The sequence below is a fragment of the Aegilops tauschii genome, chromosome 6, assembly GCF_002575655.3.
Source record: "Aegilops tauschii subsp. strangulata cultivar AL8/78 chromosome 6, Aet v6.0, whole genome shotgun sequence".
NCBI lineage: Eukaryota > Viridiplantae > Streptophyta > Magnoliopsida > Poales > Poaceae > Aegilops > Aegilops tauschii.
Window position 1 is genome coordinate 221,614,593 of NC_053040.3, and position 15,055 is coordinate 221,629,647.

The following is a 15,055-nucleotide window of genomic DNA, read 5'->3' on the forward strand; positions in this document are numbered from 1 at the left end:
CCCAGCGGCTCTCAGAGACCCGGCCGGCTTATAAACAGTGTCCGTCTCGGACTCTTAACTATTCTTGCCTTACACTATAAATCATGCCTTAACGGCGGGTTATCACTATGGGCCTTAAGCCGCCTCTAGGCCTTAGGCCCATTATCGAACCGCCATCCTCAAGCTTGATATTGGGCTTCACGTGATGATCGTCATGACATAACCCGGCCCTTCCTGGGCGGGTGACACCAGTATCTGTATCCTCAACATTAGGCCCCAGATTGATTTGAACCGGTTCATGTCAATCTTCAATACCTGAAGAGAAAATCTTCCGGCTTTCTGTTTGCGCGAAGGTTATAACCCGCCATGATGTCATCCTCTGGATTCTTGGTAACCCGCCGTGACGTCATCCGCCATTAATGCACGTTCTGCCCAACGTATCTCAACGGATCCTTATCTTTAATAATTATCCTGAAAATCGAGGCGCCTCTGTAGCTGGATAATCATGTCTTCAGCCTCCTCATTTCTCGCGCCCACTCATCAGCCGTCCCTTATAAATAGGCCCGACTGGGTCCTCTCTCACTCTTCCCTTTCCGTCGTCTTCCTCCTCTCAACGTCTCAGAGCCCGAGCTCCGCCGCCGCCGCGCCTCTCGTCTTCCTCAGCCTCGGCCACTGCATCAACCTGAGCTAGTCCAGAGAACGACGGCGACTCTCCGCAGTGAACCTGCAACTGTAAGTCCTCTTCTTCTCAAACATCAGATCCGCATTAGGGTTCCGCGTTCCTCCCTGTTCTTCGTAGTTCATCTCAGTTCTATTATAGTTCTTCCACCGCGACTTCTTTTGATTTTGAAAAACAGTACAGAACTCCTGCGGTAGTGGTTTCGCACCCATTTCCAATACTAGCAGATCCCTTTTGCTTGCAAAAAGACCTCATTAGAACTTATGAACTTCTCTGTGCCACTTTTTAGGTCTAGAAAATTTTCCTTTCCGGACGACCGTTTGATCCAAAATAATTACTGCAACCTGTGAAACTTGTTTGTGCAACACTTAGGCAAAAATTGCACCTGTTAGCTATGGCGGCTCATATCACCTGCTTAAATAACCTGACACAATTGGCCATATATCATTAGGCCCCTTCATAAGCCGCCACCTTAAATATTGAACCAAAATTTTCGTCCGGCTTAAATTTGAACCGGAAGTTTTATTTTGTTATAGGCTTCCATCCTTCACAATGCCGCCCAAGGCTCCCAAGGCGCCCATTACATGCAACTGGGTTAGATCCAACGTTACTGATATCACCTTAGCTGACTTCGTGAAAACGGGTTACCTGCCCAAGAAAGAGGTCATGTCCTATCGTGCTCCTGACCCATCCGAAGAGAGACCTGAACCCAAGGACGGAGAGGTTGTCATATTTGCTGATCACATGAGCCGGGGCTTTGCTCCTCCCGGCTCAAAATTCTTCAGAGATGTTCTACACTTTTTTGACCTGCGACCTCAAGACATTGGACCCAATTCCGTGTCAAACATCTGCAACTTCCAAGTGTTCTGTGAGGTGTACCTCGGAGAAGAACCCAACTTGCTGCTCTTTAGGGAGTTATTTTACCTGAACCGCCAGAATGAATGTGCCAACGGGCCTAGCTTGGAACTCGGTGGAATTTCAATCCAACGACGGAGAGATTGTCTCTTCCCTTATGCTGAGCCGCCAAGCCACCCGAAAGATTGGAACCAAACATGGTTCTACTGCCAGGACACTTCTCCGGCTCACGAGAACCCTCTGCCCGGCTTTCGCGCCCTGCATCTAGAGTCAAATCACCCTTTGCCAGACAAATTATCTCAAGCTGAACGTCAACCACTTACTCCCACCATCAACAAAATCGAAGCTCTTCTGGGGAACGGCTTAAATGGTATTGATCTGGTCCGGGTCTGGGTTGCCTGGCGGGTGATTCTTTTAAGCCGCCGCCCCGGCTTGATGTGTGATTACACGGGCCAGAAGGATGATCCTCTTCGACACAGTCCAGATTACTTACCTGAGGACGTCATTGATGATACAACCAAGTCGCTTCTGAATGAGAGCCTGGCAGATTGCGGGAGAGTGGGCTTAAGCCCTTTCTGCAAGACTAACCCGGCTCCAGCGGTAAAACATTGACCTGAATACTTCTCCTTCCATTTTAACGATTTGTCTTAACTTACTAACCTTTGTTGTACTTTACAGGCTAATGATAAATTCTGGAAGGTCAAGTATGACCACGAAGCTGCCAAGAAAGCTAGAAAAGTTAAGAAAGCCGCCAGGAAAGCCGCTCCCCGTAAGAAGGGGAGTAAACCTGGCGCCTCGGACCTGCTTCGTCTGGAAGACACCTCCGAGTCAGAGGTAGATCTTGACTCTTTAGGCTCCTTTTTTAACCATCTTATTGACACGGATTTATCAACAGGAGGACACCGGAATGAGTCATGAAGTGAATGAAGAGGTAACTATAATTTCCTCCGACTCGGAGCCTTTGCCGAGACGGAAAGTCCGAAGAGTAACCCAGAAAGTAAGATTTTCACATCCTTTAGCTTATCAAGATCCTCAATTTCTTTTGAAGCAACAGATTTATGAGAGTCGGAGGCAGACCCGAACCAGCAAGGATGCAGACCTCTTCTCCGGCTTACCCGAAGCATCAAGGAAGCGCCGGACCGAGGTTATCTCCGACTTATATCCTTTTCATCCTTTGGCGGGCGTCACTCGTCAACCACTCAATTCTTCTGATTCAAATTATCAGGGAACTTAACCTTCCTCCGGCGACTCCATGCAGTCTAGCTTGCCGGCTTTCAAAACCGCACCTGGGTAATAATGATCAGCTTATTTTGTGCTTATCTTACTCATGTTTTTGCACTAACCCTTCGACTTTCAGTGTACAAGTAAAGCCCAACAAGAGGGCGAAGAAAAATAAACTGGCCGAAGAGCCGGTCCTGACTGAACCTGATGCTTCTGCTCATGAGCCGCCGTCTGCACCAGCTCCTGGAACAACCACTACTCCATCTGATGAACAAGTTATGGACGGTTCTGATAACCCGGAGATACCCAGTCCGGCTCGTCCAGATGATCCGGACGTTGTAATTACCCGGACCGAGTTTGTTGAACCGGGAAGACCCACCGTGTTGGCTAAGTGCTCTGCCAAGGAAGAACTTCTGGAACGCCGCAGGGCCAGGCTGGACATCACTGATTATGCTAATCTGAGCATTGGAGATATTGTCTCTGGCTATATTAATCAAGTGCACAATAGCCGGGACCTGGAAATTGATATGGTGAAGCAAATACAGCAAAAGTCTGAGGTATGACTCTCTTGCTTATTCCATAGTTATCCTTACCATGCCAGCCCCCAAGTCTATTACTTATGATGAAATATGTTGTAGACTTAATACTGGCTTAATAATCACTGCAAGAAAACCGGCTTACCTGGTAACACTCAAGGGCCGGGTTAAACAACATAGTTGAACCGGTCCTTACCTTATTTTAATCAAGTAGTTGAGCAACTTTACACATTAGCCCCCAAGTGCCAAGTACCTTTGCTTGCAAAGTGCTTGGGACTTAATGTTGTATTATAACCACCCTAACTGTGACCCGGAATTTAAACAGGCCGCCGTCAGGCAATTTGAATCGAAGATCTCTGATTTAAAGAACCACCTGAAGACTCAAGAAAATGAAACCCAAAAGGCCAACTCCAAATTTGAAATCAGTGTATCTGCTCAAGAGAAACTGAAGAAGAAATTTGAAGCAGAGAGAAAAGCCTGGGCGGATGAAAAGGCGGCTTTGCTCAGCCGGGCCAAACAAGCGGAGGCCACTCTTGCTGGAACAGCCGCCGAGCTATCCGGCTTAAAACACCATGTTTCTCAGATGGTCTCCGCAATCTTTGGTAAGCTACTCGAAGTGTTTTAGCTAGTTTACATCTTTTTCAAAGAGCATCTTAGTTGACATCAGCTTACCTGTCTTTGCAATGCAGGCCCCAGGAGCTCCAATCTTAATCAAAATGTGCTGACAAAATTGAAGGCGGTTTATACCTTGGTAGAGCAACTTTACACCGGGTCACAACATGCCTTAGCCGTTGTGGCTCTATCAAATGAAGTTCCCACTCACTTGGCGGATGTACTCAGGCGGCTTGCCGTACTTCCTCAATGCTTCCAAGAATTGAGACGGGCTTCTGCAAGAGCCGGAGCTATAGCCACTCTGAGCCGGGCCAAGGCGTTTCTACCGGAGCTAGACCCGGCCGACATCGCCCTTGGGTATCCCAGCTTGAAGGAAGACGGCACCCCCTTTGACCAGAAGGACTTCGCCGCTTGTGTGAAGAGCGTACGCCCTGTGGCCACTTTGATTGGCAATGACACAGATCTTACCAAATATCAACCGGGCTATGACGCGGAGAATCAGAGAATCCCAACACCACGCTATGAAGCAGTCAACCTGATTCCTCCAACTCGTAAGCATACCTTCGCCCCTGAAGTTGACCCGGCCGGGTTAATTGATGATGAGGCTCAATTTGAAGCCTTGAGTGGCATTGAATGGAAATCATCAACCTTCCAGGTCATGACCCGGAAACATCAGGCCAACAACGCCCTTGATTTCACAGGCGGCTCATGGTTATGTCTGAAAAGACGACGCCTCACCTTTTGGACTCGGGGAGTCATGTAATAGAGTAGGACAAACACTTAATTTTGTCGTGCCATCGCGCACGTGTGTAGCGCTCAACATTGTTTAAGCTGCCCTTTTATATTCTTCCGGGTTATGCTTGATCCTCTGTTTTCCTTATGTTTAAAGAGCTGTCTTTAATTGCCCTGCATAGAACAACAAATCACAAGTCCCTTGGCGGCTTACCGCATGGAGAGTCATATACTTTACATATAACCCGGAATCATAACAAACCGGTTCTCCATTATATCTTTGAGACAACCATAACAGCATACCTGTCATCCTTCAAGTAAACCTCCGGTTTATGTGATCCGAACAATGAGTAAAGACCCCACTATGTAACATGATGCTTATCATGTGCGATCAACTTTATTGACCAAAGGTAAGCCGGTGGAGTAGAAACCACCCTTGAACACTTTATATATAATCAAAAGAACTTGCTTGCAACAAAGAGACTTCAAAATTTTTGAGGCTTCTGATTCGAATACGACCAGAGAACCGTCCCAAAGGGGTTAAGCTAAGATTCGAATACGATCATACAGCCCCCAGTGGCTTTGGCGTTGCCGATCAAGAGGGTATCGACAACTATGTTCTCTTTGGTTCGAATACGACCTATGTTTGAACAGGAAGCCCCCAAATGATCTTGAAAGTTGTTTAACGACGCTGATTCGAATACGATCCATGTCGGTTCCCAAAGGGGGTTGAGCTATGATTCAAATATGACCAAGAAACTCCCCAGTGAGCTCGGCAATATGCCAATCAAGTGGGTATCGACAGCTATGTTCTCTTTGGTTCGGATACGACCTATGTTTGAACAGGAAGCCCCCAAGTGATCATATATTTAACGGCTAGATTCGAATACGATCATAAGCCGGATCAGCCTCCAAGTGATCATGTGATATCAAAATGAAAATAACCATGACACATTTACCTTTGGAGGGAAAAAAGGACAGAGGTCCTGCTTTATTATTCATCATAATATATACATGGCTATAGAAATATGTACATTATGAGAGCCGGTGGCTCAGGTGTAATAAGGCCGAAGCTGAGCTATATTCCACGGCCGGCGGGTCTCCTCCTCCGACTTACGTGAATCTTTGTGCTCTCGAATATCGATGAGGTAGTATGACCCGTTGTGCAAGTTCTTGCTGACCACAAAGGGCCCTTCCCAAGGTGGGGATAGCTTGTGTGCATCTGTTTGATCCTGGATGAGCCGGAGCACTAAATCACCTTCCTGAAAGGTCCTGGACTTAACCCGGCGGCTGTGATAGCGGCGCAGGTCTTGTTGGTAAATCGCCGAGCGAGCTGCTGCTACATCACGTTGTTCGTCCAACAAGTCAAGAGCATCTTGACGCGCCTGCTCATTATCCGCCTCGACATAAGCCGCCACTCGAGGCGAGTCATGACGGATGTCGCTAGGGAGGACCGCCTCAGCTCCGTAAACCATGAAGAAAGGTGTGTATCCCATAGACCTGTTAGGAGTAGTATTGATGCTCCATAATACAGAAGGTAATTCCTCCACCCAACAACCCGGCGTCCGTTGCAAAGGGACCAAAAGCCGGGTCTTGATGCCCTTCAAGATTTCCTGATTGGCTCTCTCAGCTTGACCATTGGATTGAGGGTGAGCCACTGATGAAACATCAAGCCGAATATGCTCTCGTTGACAAAAATCCGCCATGGCGCCTTTAGATAGATTGGTACCATTGTCAGTTATAATGCTGTGTGGAAAACCAAAGCGAAATATCACCTTTTTCATGAACTGAACCTCCGTGGCTGCGTCACACTTACTAACTGGCTCTGCCTCAACCCACTTCATGAACTTGTCAACCGCCACCAAAAGGCGGGTCTTCTTATCTTTGGACCTTTTGAAAGGCCCAACCATGTCAAGCCCCCAGACTGCAAACGACCAAGTGATTGGAATCATCCTCAACTCTTGAGCCGGCACGTGAGCCCGTCTTGAGAACTTCTGACAACCGTCACATTTACTGACCAAGTCCTCTGCATCAGCATGAGCCGTCAGCCAATAAAAACGATGACGAAAAGCCTTGGCCACAAGGGATTTTGAGCCGGCATGATGGCCACAATCCCCCTCGTGAACCTCCCGTAAAATTTCTTGACCCTCCTCAGGGGAAACACAACGCTGAAAAGCTCCAGTGACACTGCGATGATGCAGCTCGCCATTGACAATTATCATTGACTTAGACCGCTGGGTTATCTGTCTGGCCAAAGTTTCATCCTCAGGAAATTCTCCCCGGGTCATGTAAGCCAAGTATGGCACTGTCCAATCTGGGATAACGTGGAGAGCCGCCACCAACTGTGCTTCTGGGTCAGGAACAGCCAAGTCTTCCTCTGTAGGTAACTTGACAGAGGGGTTATGCAGAGTATCCAAGAAAGTATTAGGCGGCACCGGCTTTCGCTGAGAGCCTAACCGGCTTAATGCATCAGCCGCCTCGTTCTTTCTGCGATCGATGTGCTCTACTTGGTAACCCTGAAAATGTCCAGCAATGGCATCAACTTCGCGGCGATAAGCCGCCATGAGGGGGTCCTTAGAATCCCACTTGCCTGACACTTATTGGGCCACCAAATCTGAGTCGCCAAAGCACCTTACCCGGCTTAAGCTCATCTCCTTAGCCATCCGAAGACCATGGAGAAAGGCCTCGTACTCAGCTGCATTGTTAGTATAGGGAAACATCAACCGTAGTACATAACAAAACTTGTCACCTTGAGGGGAAGCTAACACAACTCCAGCCCCCGAGCCCTCCAATTGCCTGGATCCGTCGAAGTGAATAGTCCAGTATGTATTATCCGGTTTCTCTTCAGGCACCTGCAGCTCTGTCCAATCGTTGATGAAATCCACCAATGCTTGAGATTTGATAGCAGTGCGTGGCACGTACTTTAAACCATGAGGCCCGAGTTCTATGGCCCACTTAGCAACTCTTCCTGTGGCTTCTCGGTTTTGGATGATATCTCCTAGGGGAGCAGAACTAACCACAGTGATAGGGTGGCCTTGGAAATAATGCTTTAGCTTCCGGCTTGCCATGAACACCCCATAAACAAGCTTCTGCCAATGTGGATACCGTTGCTTAGACTCAATAAGTACTTCACTGACGTAGTAAACCGGCCGCTGAACCGGATGTTCCTTACCCGCCTCCTTTCGCTCCACCACCACAGCCACACTGACGGCTCGTGTGTTAGCGGCTACATACAACAAGGGCTCCTTATCGATAGGAGCAGCAAGGACTGGCGGCTCAGCCAGCTGTCTTTTCAAATCCTCAAAAGCAGCATTAGCAGCATCATTCCAGACGAAGTCATCTGTTTTCTTCATCATCTGATATAGTGGCATGGCCTTTTCACCTAACCGGCTTATAAACCGACTCAAAGCAGCGATGCGACCTGCCAGCCGCTGGACGTCATTTATGCATGCCGGCTTAGCCAGAGAGGTGATTGCCTTGATCTTCTCCGGGTTAGCTTCAATGCCTCTGTGAGAAACCAGAAAACCCAAGAGCTTGCCTGCAGGAACACCAAAAACACACTTGGCCGGGTTAGGCATCATCTTGTAGACCCGGAGATTATCAAAGGTCTCTCTCAGATCATCTATCAAGGTCTCCTTCTCTCTGGATTTGACCACGATATCATCCACATAGGCATGAACATTGCGCCCAATCTGATTGTGAAGACAATTCTGCACGCAACGCTGGTAAGTCGCCTGTGCGCTCTTGAGCCCAAAAGGCATAGACACATAACAGAAGGCTCCAAAGGGAGTAATGAACGCCGTCTTCTCTTGGTCCTTAACAGCCATTTTGATCTGATGGTAACCAGAGTACGCATCCAAAAAACTCAAACGCCCACAACCTGCCGTAGCATCAATAATTTGATCAATACGGGGGAGAGCAAAAGGATCAGCCAGACAAGCCTTGTTTAAATCCGTATAGTCCACACACATACGGCATGTGCCATTCTTCTTGATCACGAGCACCGGGTTAGCTAACCATTCTGGATGAAGGACTTCAACGATAAACCCGGCCGCCAAGAGCTGGGCTACCTCCTCACCAATGGCTTTCCGCCTCTCCTCATTAAACCGCCGGAGGAATTGCCTGACTGGCTTAAATTTCGGATCAATATTGAGAGTGTGCTCAGCGAGTTCTCTTGGTACACCCGGCATGTCAGAAGGTTTCCATGCAAAGATGTCCCTGTTCTCACGGATGAACTCGATGAGCGTGCCTTCCTATTTTGGATCCAGATTGGCACTGATGCTGAACTGCTTAGATGAGTCACCTGGAACAAAGTCAACAAGTTTAGTCTCATTGGCCGACTTAAATTTCATTACCGGCTCATGCTCCATGGTTGGATTTTTCAAAGACGTCATATCTGCCGGGTCAACATTATCCTTGTAAAACTTCAACTCCTCTGTTGCACAAACAGACTCAGCGTAAGCAGCGTCACCTTCCTCACATTCCAAGGCTATCTTTCGGCTGCCATGAACCGTAATGGTCCCATTGTGACCCGGCATCTTGAGCTGCAAATACACGTAACACGGCCGTGTCATGAACTTGGCGTAAGCCGGTCGCCCAAATAAAGCATGGTACGGGCTTCTTATTTTAACCACCTCAAAAGTCAGTTTTTCCGCCCTGTAGTTGTACTCATCTCCAAAGGCTACTTCCAGCTCGATCTTACCGACTGGATATGCCGACTTACCGGGCACCACCCCATGGAAAATAGTGTTGGATTGGCTGAGGTTTTTATCAGTTAATCCCATACGACGGAAGGTCTCATAATAGAGGATGTTGATGCTACTGCCTCCATCCATGAGCAATTTAGTGAATTTGTACCCCCCAACCCGAGGAGCCACCACCAAGGCCAGATGACCCGGATTATCAATCCGGGGATGGTGATCTTCCCTACTCCACACAATAGGCTGCTCAGACCATCTTAAATAGCGTGGAACCGCCGGCTCAACAGCATTTACAGCCCTCTTATGAAGCTTCTGGTCTCGCTTGCACAGACTGGTAGTAAACACATGATACTGTCCACCATTGAGCTGCTTTGGATTGGTCTGGTATCCCCCTGCTGCTGCTGCTGATTACCCTGGCCAGATTGTTGATTAAATCCTCCTTGAAAATTCTGAGAATTGGAATTAGAGCCGCCGCCTGGGCCATGAAAGCCGCCGGCGCCTGAGCCGCCGCCCTGCCCATTGTTGCCATTAAAAGCGTTGGAATTTTTGAAGGCTTTCATGATTGCGCAGTCTTTCCATAGATGAGTGGCCGGCTTCTCCCTAGAGCCATGCCTTGGACAGGGCTCATTCAACAATTGCTCAAGCGTCGGGCCTGACCCGCCGGCTCGGGGAGGTGGTCTCCCCTTACGTTGGTGGTTGTTACCCTGCGCATTGGTGTTGGCCACAAACTCCATACCGCCATCAGCCTTACGTTTGTTACCTTCCTGGTTCACCGGGTTATGCTGAGGGCCCTTGCCGTTGCCATTCTTCTTTCCCTTCCCTGTCCTTTCATCATCAGACGCGGGATCCTTGGTACTATCAGAGTCGGCGTACTTGACCAGAGCCGCCATCAGCGTACCCATATCATTGCAATCGCGTTTGAGCCACCCGAGCTTCATCTTCAGGGGTGTAAAACGACAATTTTGCTCCAACATTAAGACTGCAGAGCCGGCATCCATCTTATCAGACGAATGTATTATCTCTTTGACCCGGCGAACCCAATGGGTTGTAGACTCGCCCTCTTGCTGCTTGCAGTTAGTCAAATCCACAATTGACATAGATTGTCTACATGTATCTTTGAAGTTTTGGATGAACCGGGCTTTTAGCTTTGCCCATGACCCAATAGAATTAGGCGGCAGTCCTTTCAACCAAGTGCGGGCAGTCCCATCCAACATCATGGTGAAATATTTGGCCATTGCCGCTTCGCTGACCTCCAGCAACTCCATAGCCATCTCGTAGCTCTCGATCTATGCTCCGGGTTGTAAATCAGCCGTGTAATTAGGTACCTTCCTAGGTCCTTTGAAATCCTTGGGCAGACGTTCATTACGGAGAGCCGGCACCAGACAAGGGACACCTTCGGTCCTCGTAGGTATGCCCGCCTCGATAGAAGCCGTCGGATAAACCGGGAGGGGCTGGTAAGCTGTCAGCTGAGCCGCCTGCTCCGCCTCTCGTCGTGCTCTGTCTTGGTCTACCGCGTTAAAGGCTCCATTATGTGCCGGGCCGTGGCCAGCTGACAAGTCACGGCGCCGGACGTTGTTGAGCCGGTCGCTGAAACCACGTGTCTGCTATAACTTGGGCTCCGGTTTGGACGAGGGGTTGAATGAATCCTGTCCCGGCTATATGAATATGCCTCCTGTTGCGCCAGAGCCGTCTGAAGAAGTTCTCTGACCCGGCGGGTTTCGACCGCCGTCGGAGAGTCGCCCTCGACTGGGAGAGCCGCCAGCCGCGCCGCTGCGGCGATCATGTTTTCCAACGGGTTGACATAATGACCCGGTGGTATAGGCACGTATTGAGGTGGGGCAGTGTTCATACGGGGAGGCCCCATCACTTGCGGTTGAATCGGCGTTCTAGCCCCGGGTGCCGTGATTTCTGGCGGGTTACTGGGCCCTGCACCAGGCATGTTGAAGAGGTTTCGAGGATCGTAAACCGGAGGGAGTCGAGATTGAGCCTTCTGATGCCTCCTTCTCATGATCTCATTGGATGCGTTCTGATCCATCGTGAGCCGGAAAGACTGCGCCTGAATCAGCTGAGTCTGGGCGTCGAGAGCCGCCCGCTCTGGAGCCATCCTGATCCCTTCCGCTGCCAGATCTTCCTTGGCTCTTGCTATGTCCAATTTTAGTTGTGCTACTTCTGCATCATGTTGAGCTTGATCCGCCGGGACGATCGTGGCAGTTAACAGGGCCGTCATCTTATCTCTGAGATCCATTAGCACCTGAGCCGGCGAGTGCACAGGGCCTCCTGCCCCATCGGCAGGGTTTTGAACAGGTTGTGTGCCGGCCATGAAGATTCCAACCCGGCTTGGCGGCTCAAAGGGGTCCGGAATACTGTCGCCATCGGAACAACCCCTGAGCCTGCCATCTTGAAGTTGATATAATGAGTTGGTCTCATCTATGGACGACTCGCTGTCAGAGCGGGCGGCCGTCTCACCGCCAGATCCAGATCCTTTAGAGAGTCCTCCTTGGACGCATCCCACGGAAGCACACTTCAAGGCAGGCAGAGTCCGGGCGGGTCTCACACGCTGAGCCATCTCGACGAGGTCGGTGCAGAGGTCCGGCTCAGGGCCCGGCTCGCCAATCTTGCCAATGAAAACATGGATTCCGCCGAAGGGGACCCGGTACCCGTACTCGATTGAGCCGGCGTCGGGGCCCCAGCCTGCGTCGTCGATGTAGAGCTTGCCGCGACGACTCTTGGTCATCCGGCCCACAGCGTATCCCTTGAGCCCTTCGAAGCTGCCCTTCAAGAACACAAATCCATCGTGCGCTGGCCCCACGGTGGGCGCCAACTGTCGTGGAATTGTCACGGCAGATGTCCTCGTTCAAGGACTTAGTCGTGGAGCCATCGCAACTAGGAAGCTTAAAGGGGTTAAACGGGACAAAGGACACGAGGATTATACTGGTTCAGCCCCTTACGGTGAAGGTAAAAGCCTACTCCAGTTGAGGTTGGATTACTTAGGGTTTCGATGACCAGGGAGCTAAACCGCTGCGCCTAGTTATCGATCTGATCTTACTTGTCCTGAACCGCCGCTGGGTCGTCCCTTTATATAGAGAGGTTAACGCCCAGCGCCTCTCAGAGACCCGGTCGGCTTATAAACAGTGTCCGGCTCGGACTCTTAACTATTCTTGCCTTACACTATAAGTCATGCCTTAACAGCGGGTTATCACTACGGGCCTTAAGCCGCCTCTAGGCCTTAGGCCCATTATCGAACCGCCATCCTCAAGCTTGATATTGGGCTTCACGTGATGATCGTCATGACATAACCCGGCCCTTCCTGGGCGGGTGACACCAGTATCTATATCCTCAACAAATATAATAAGAGATATTGTGATATTCCAAAATATCCATGTTCCAACATGGAACCAACTTCAACTTCACCTGCAACTAGCAAATCTTTAAGAAGGGCTGAGCAAAAGCGGTAACTTAGCCAAACAACGGTTTGCTAGGAAAAGGATGGTTAGAGGCTTTACATGGAAAATATGGGAGGTATGATATAGCAAGTGGTTGGTAGCGCAACATGGCAATAGAACGAACAACTAGCAAAGCAAAGATAGAAGTGATTTCGAGGGTATGGTCATCTTGACTGCAAGGTTCCCAGAGTTGTCGAAAGCTTGATCCTCGTAAGTGTACTCAACAGGTTCCTCGTTCACGAACTCGTCTCCCAGCTCTACCCAAAACAAGAACACAAGCAACGGAACCACAATCAATCACGGGAAATGCACAAGCAACATGATGCAAAACATGCATGATATGCAAGATATGATATGCGATGCATATGCGTGCTCCGGAAGAAGAAGAATGAACAAGGCAGTAACTTGGAAAACTAAGGATGCCACTGGAAAGATGAGATGATTTTGGTCGAAATCGATATAAAGATCACCGGAAACGGATGCACGGTTTGCAAATGGCAAGCAAAACAAGAATGACACGATTCTGCGATTAACAGCATGATAGCACTTAGAATGCAACGAGTAACAATGCTACGGCACTCCAACATAGCAACAAAGCATATGGAAGTAATCTAGAGGAGATGCTTGACAAAAGATGAACACTGAGCTACGGCTAGATCACAACATAACAGGTTCAAACAAGCATGGCCAAAGTGCAAAATATATCAGGTTCACAGACTTGGTGAAAATACAGGACATGGCAGAAACAGCATCAGGCAGCAATGTTCAGAGCAAGAGAAACACATGCTACAAGAATTTAACATAGCAAAACAAGGCATGGCATGAATCTACTAAATGCATATAACAAAAGTCCCTTACTGACCATAAGCCAAAAAGGACCAGAAGATATGATGGCAACCATGTAAACATACCAAGTTTCGTTAACAGGTTTCAGACTTAGCAGAAACAGAGCATGGCAGAAACAATATTATGAAGGCATCTTGGTGAGCTTGATGCACTCACCAGAAAGCAATGCAGGACAAAACAAGCATACCTACAGCAAGATAGCATGTTTATGAAGCTATCCATGGCAAGAGCAAATACATAACATGTATAAAACAACTACAACAACCTTGGCAAAATTGAATAACACATAAACAATCTGCCAGAAATATTTTATAGCAAAAGTAGAGCAAGATTGCGTCATGCTATGTCACTCCATAATTGCAAACAGGGGCATGAATGGATAGCGCACAACTATATCTACAAAACATCCTTACAGAACATCACCAAAAGGAGCATGGATCTCTCTGTAGACACATGGATACATGGCAACAAAATAACAGCAGAAACAGACTTGGTGAAATTACTAAGTCCCTGAAATCAGAAACATCACGAAGCCTAGTAAATATGGAATGGCATACATCAAAACACATGTAGAGCTCATGCCCATAAGATGCACACATCAAATGCAACAAAAATAACAAATTCTCAAGTTCTGATAAGTAACCGCAGTTAACAGCATATAGCACTCTTCCACTAGAGATTTGGGCATCAAGATGGACTCAAATGAACATGGCATAATGGAAAAAAAGAGGAGCATCTCGAGGCGAACATTTCGATATATTAAACGCACGAAGCGGAGCTATATGCAGAGAGTTATGATGCAATGAACATAGCAAGATACTGTAAAAATCAGAATACTTAGAGAAAATCGGGGGAGGGGAAAGTCAACCTAGCAGCGGATGGATCTGGATCGGGACCCCGCACGGCGGCGGCGCGAGCTCGCCGGAGCAGTGGCGCACGACGGAGGGAGGCGGAGAGGAGGCGACGAGAGCTCGGGGAGACGGGGCCGGAGCGGAGGAGGACGGCGACGGCGGCGCGGGACGGCGGCGAGAGGCGCGGCGACGAGCGAGCGGTGGCGGCGCCGGCGAACGGCGGCACGAGCGGGCGTGGCGGCGCCGGGCGGGTGAGCGCGCGGGGCTCGGGCGCGGGGGAGACCGGGCCGCGAGGGCCGGCCCTGGGCCTCGGCGGGCCGCGGCGTACGGGCGACGGGGAGGCTGACGTGGCGCGCCACGGTTGGCCGGGCGCGGCGGCGGGGATGCGTCCGGCTGGCGGCGGACGTGTCTGGCGGCGCGGAGGCGATTTTTGCTAGGGTTAGGGTGGTTTTTGCCCGAGATTTCGGAGGGGAGAGGTATTTTTATAGGTAGAGGGAGCTAGGAGACTCCAAATGGAGCACGGTTTTCGCCCACACGATCGTGATCGAACGACCTAGAGCATGGAAGTGACTTAGAGGGGTTTTGGGCTGTTTGGAGGGGG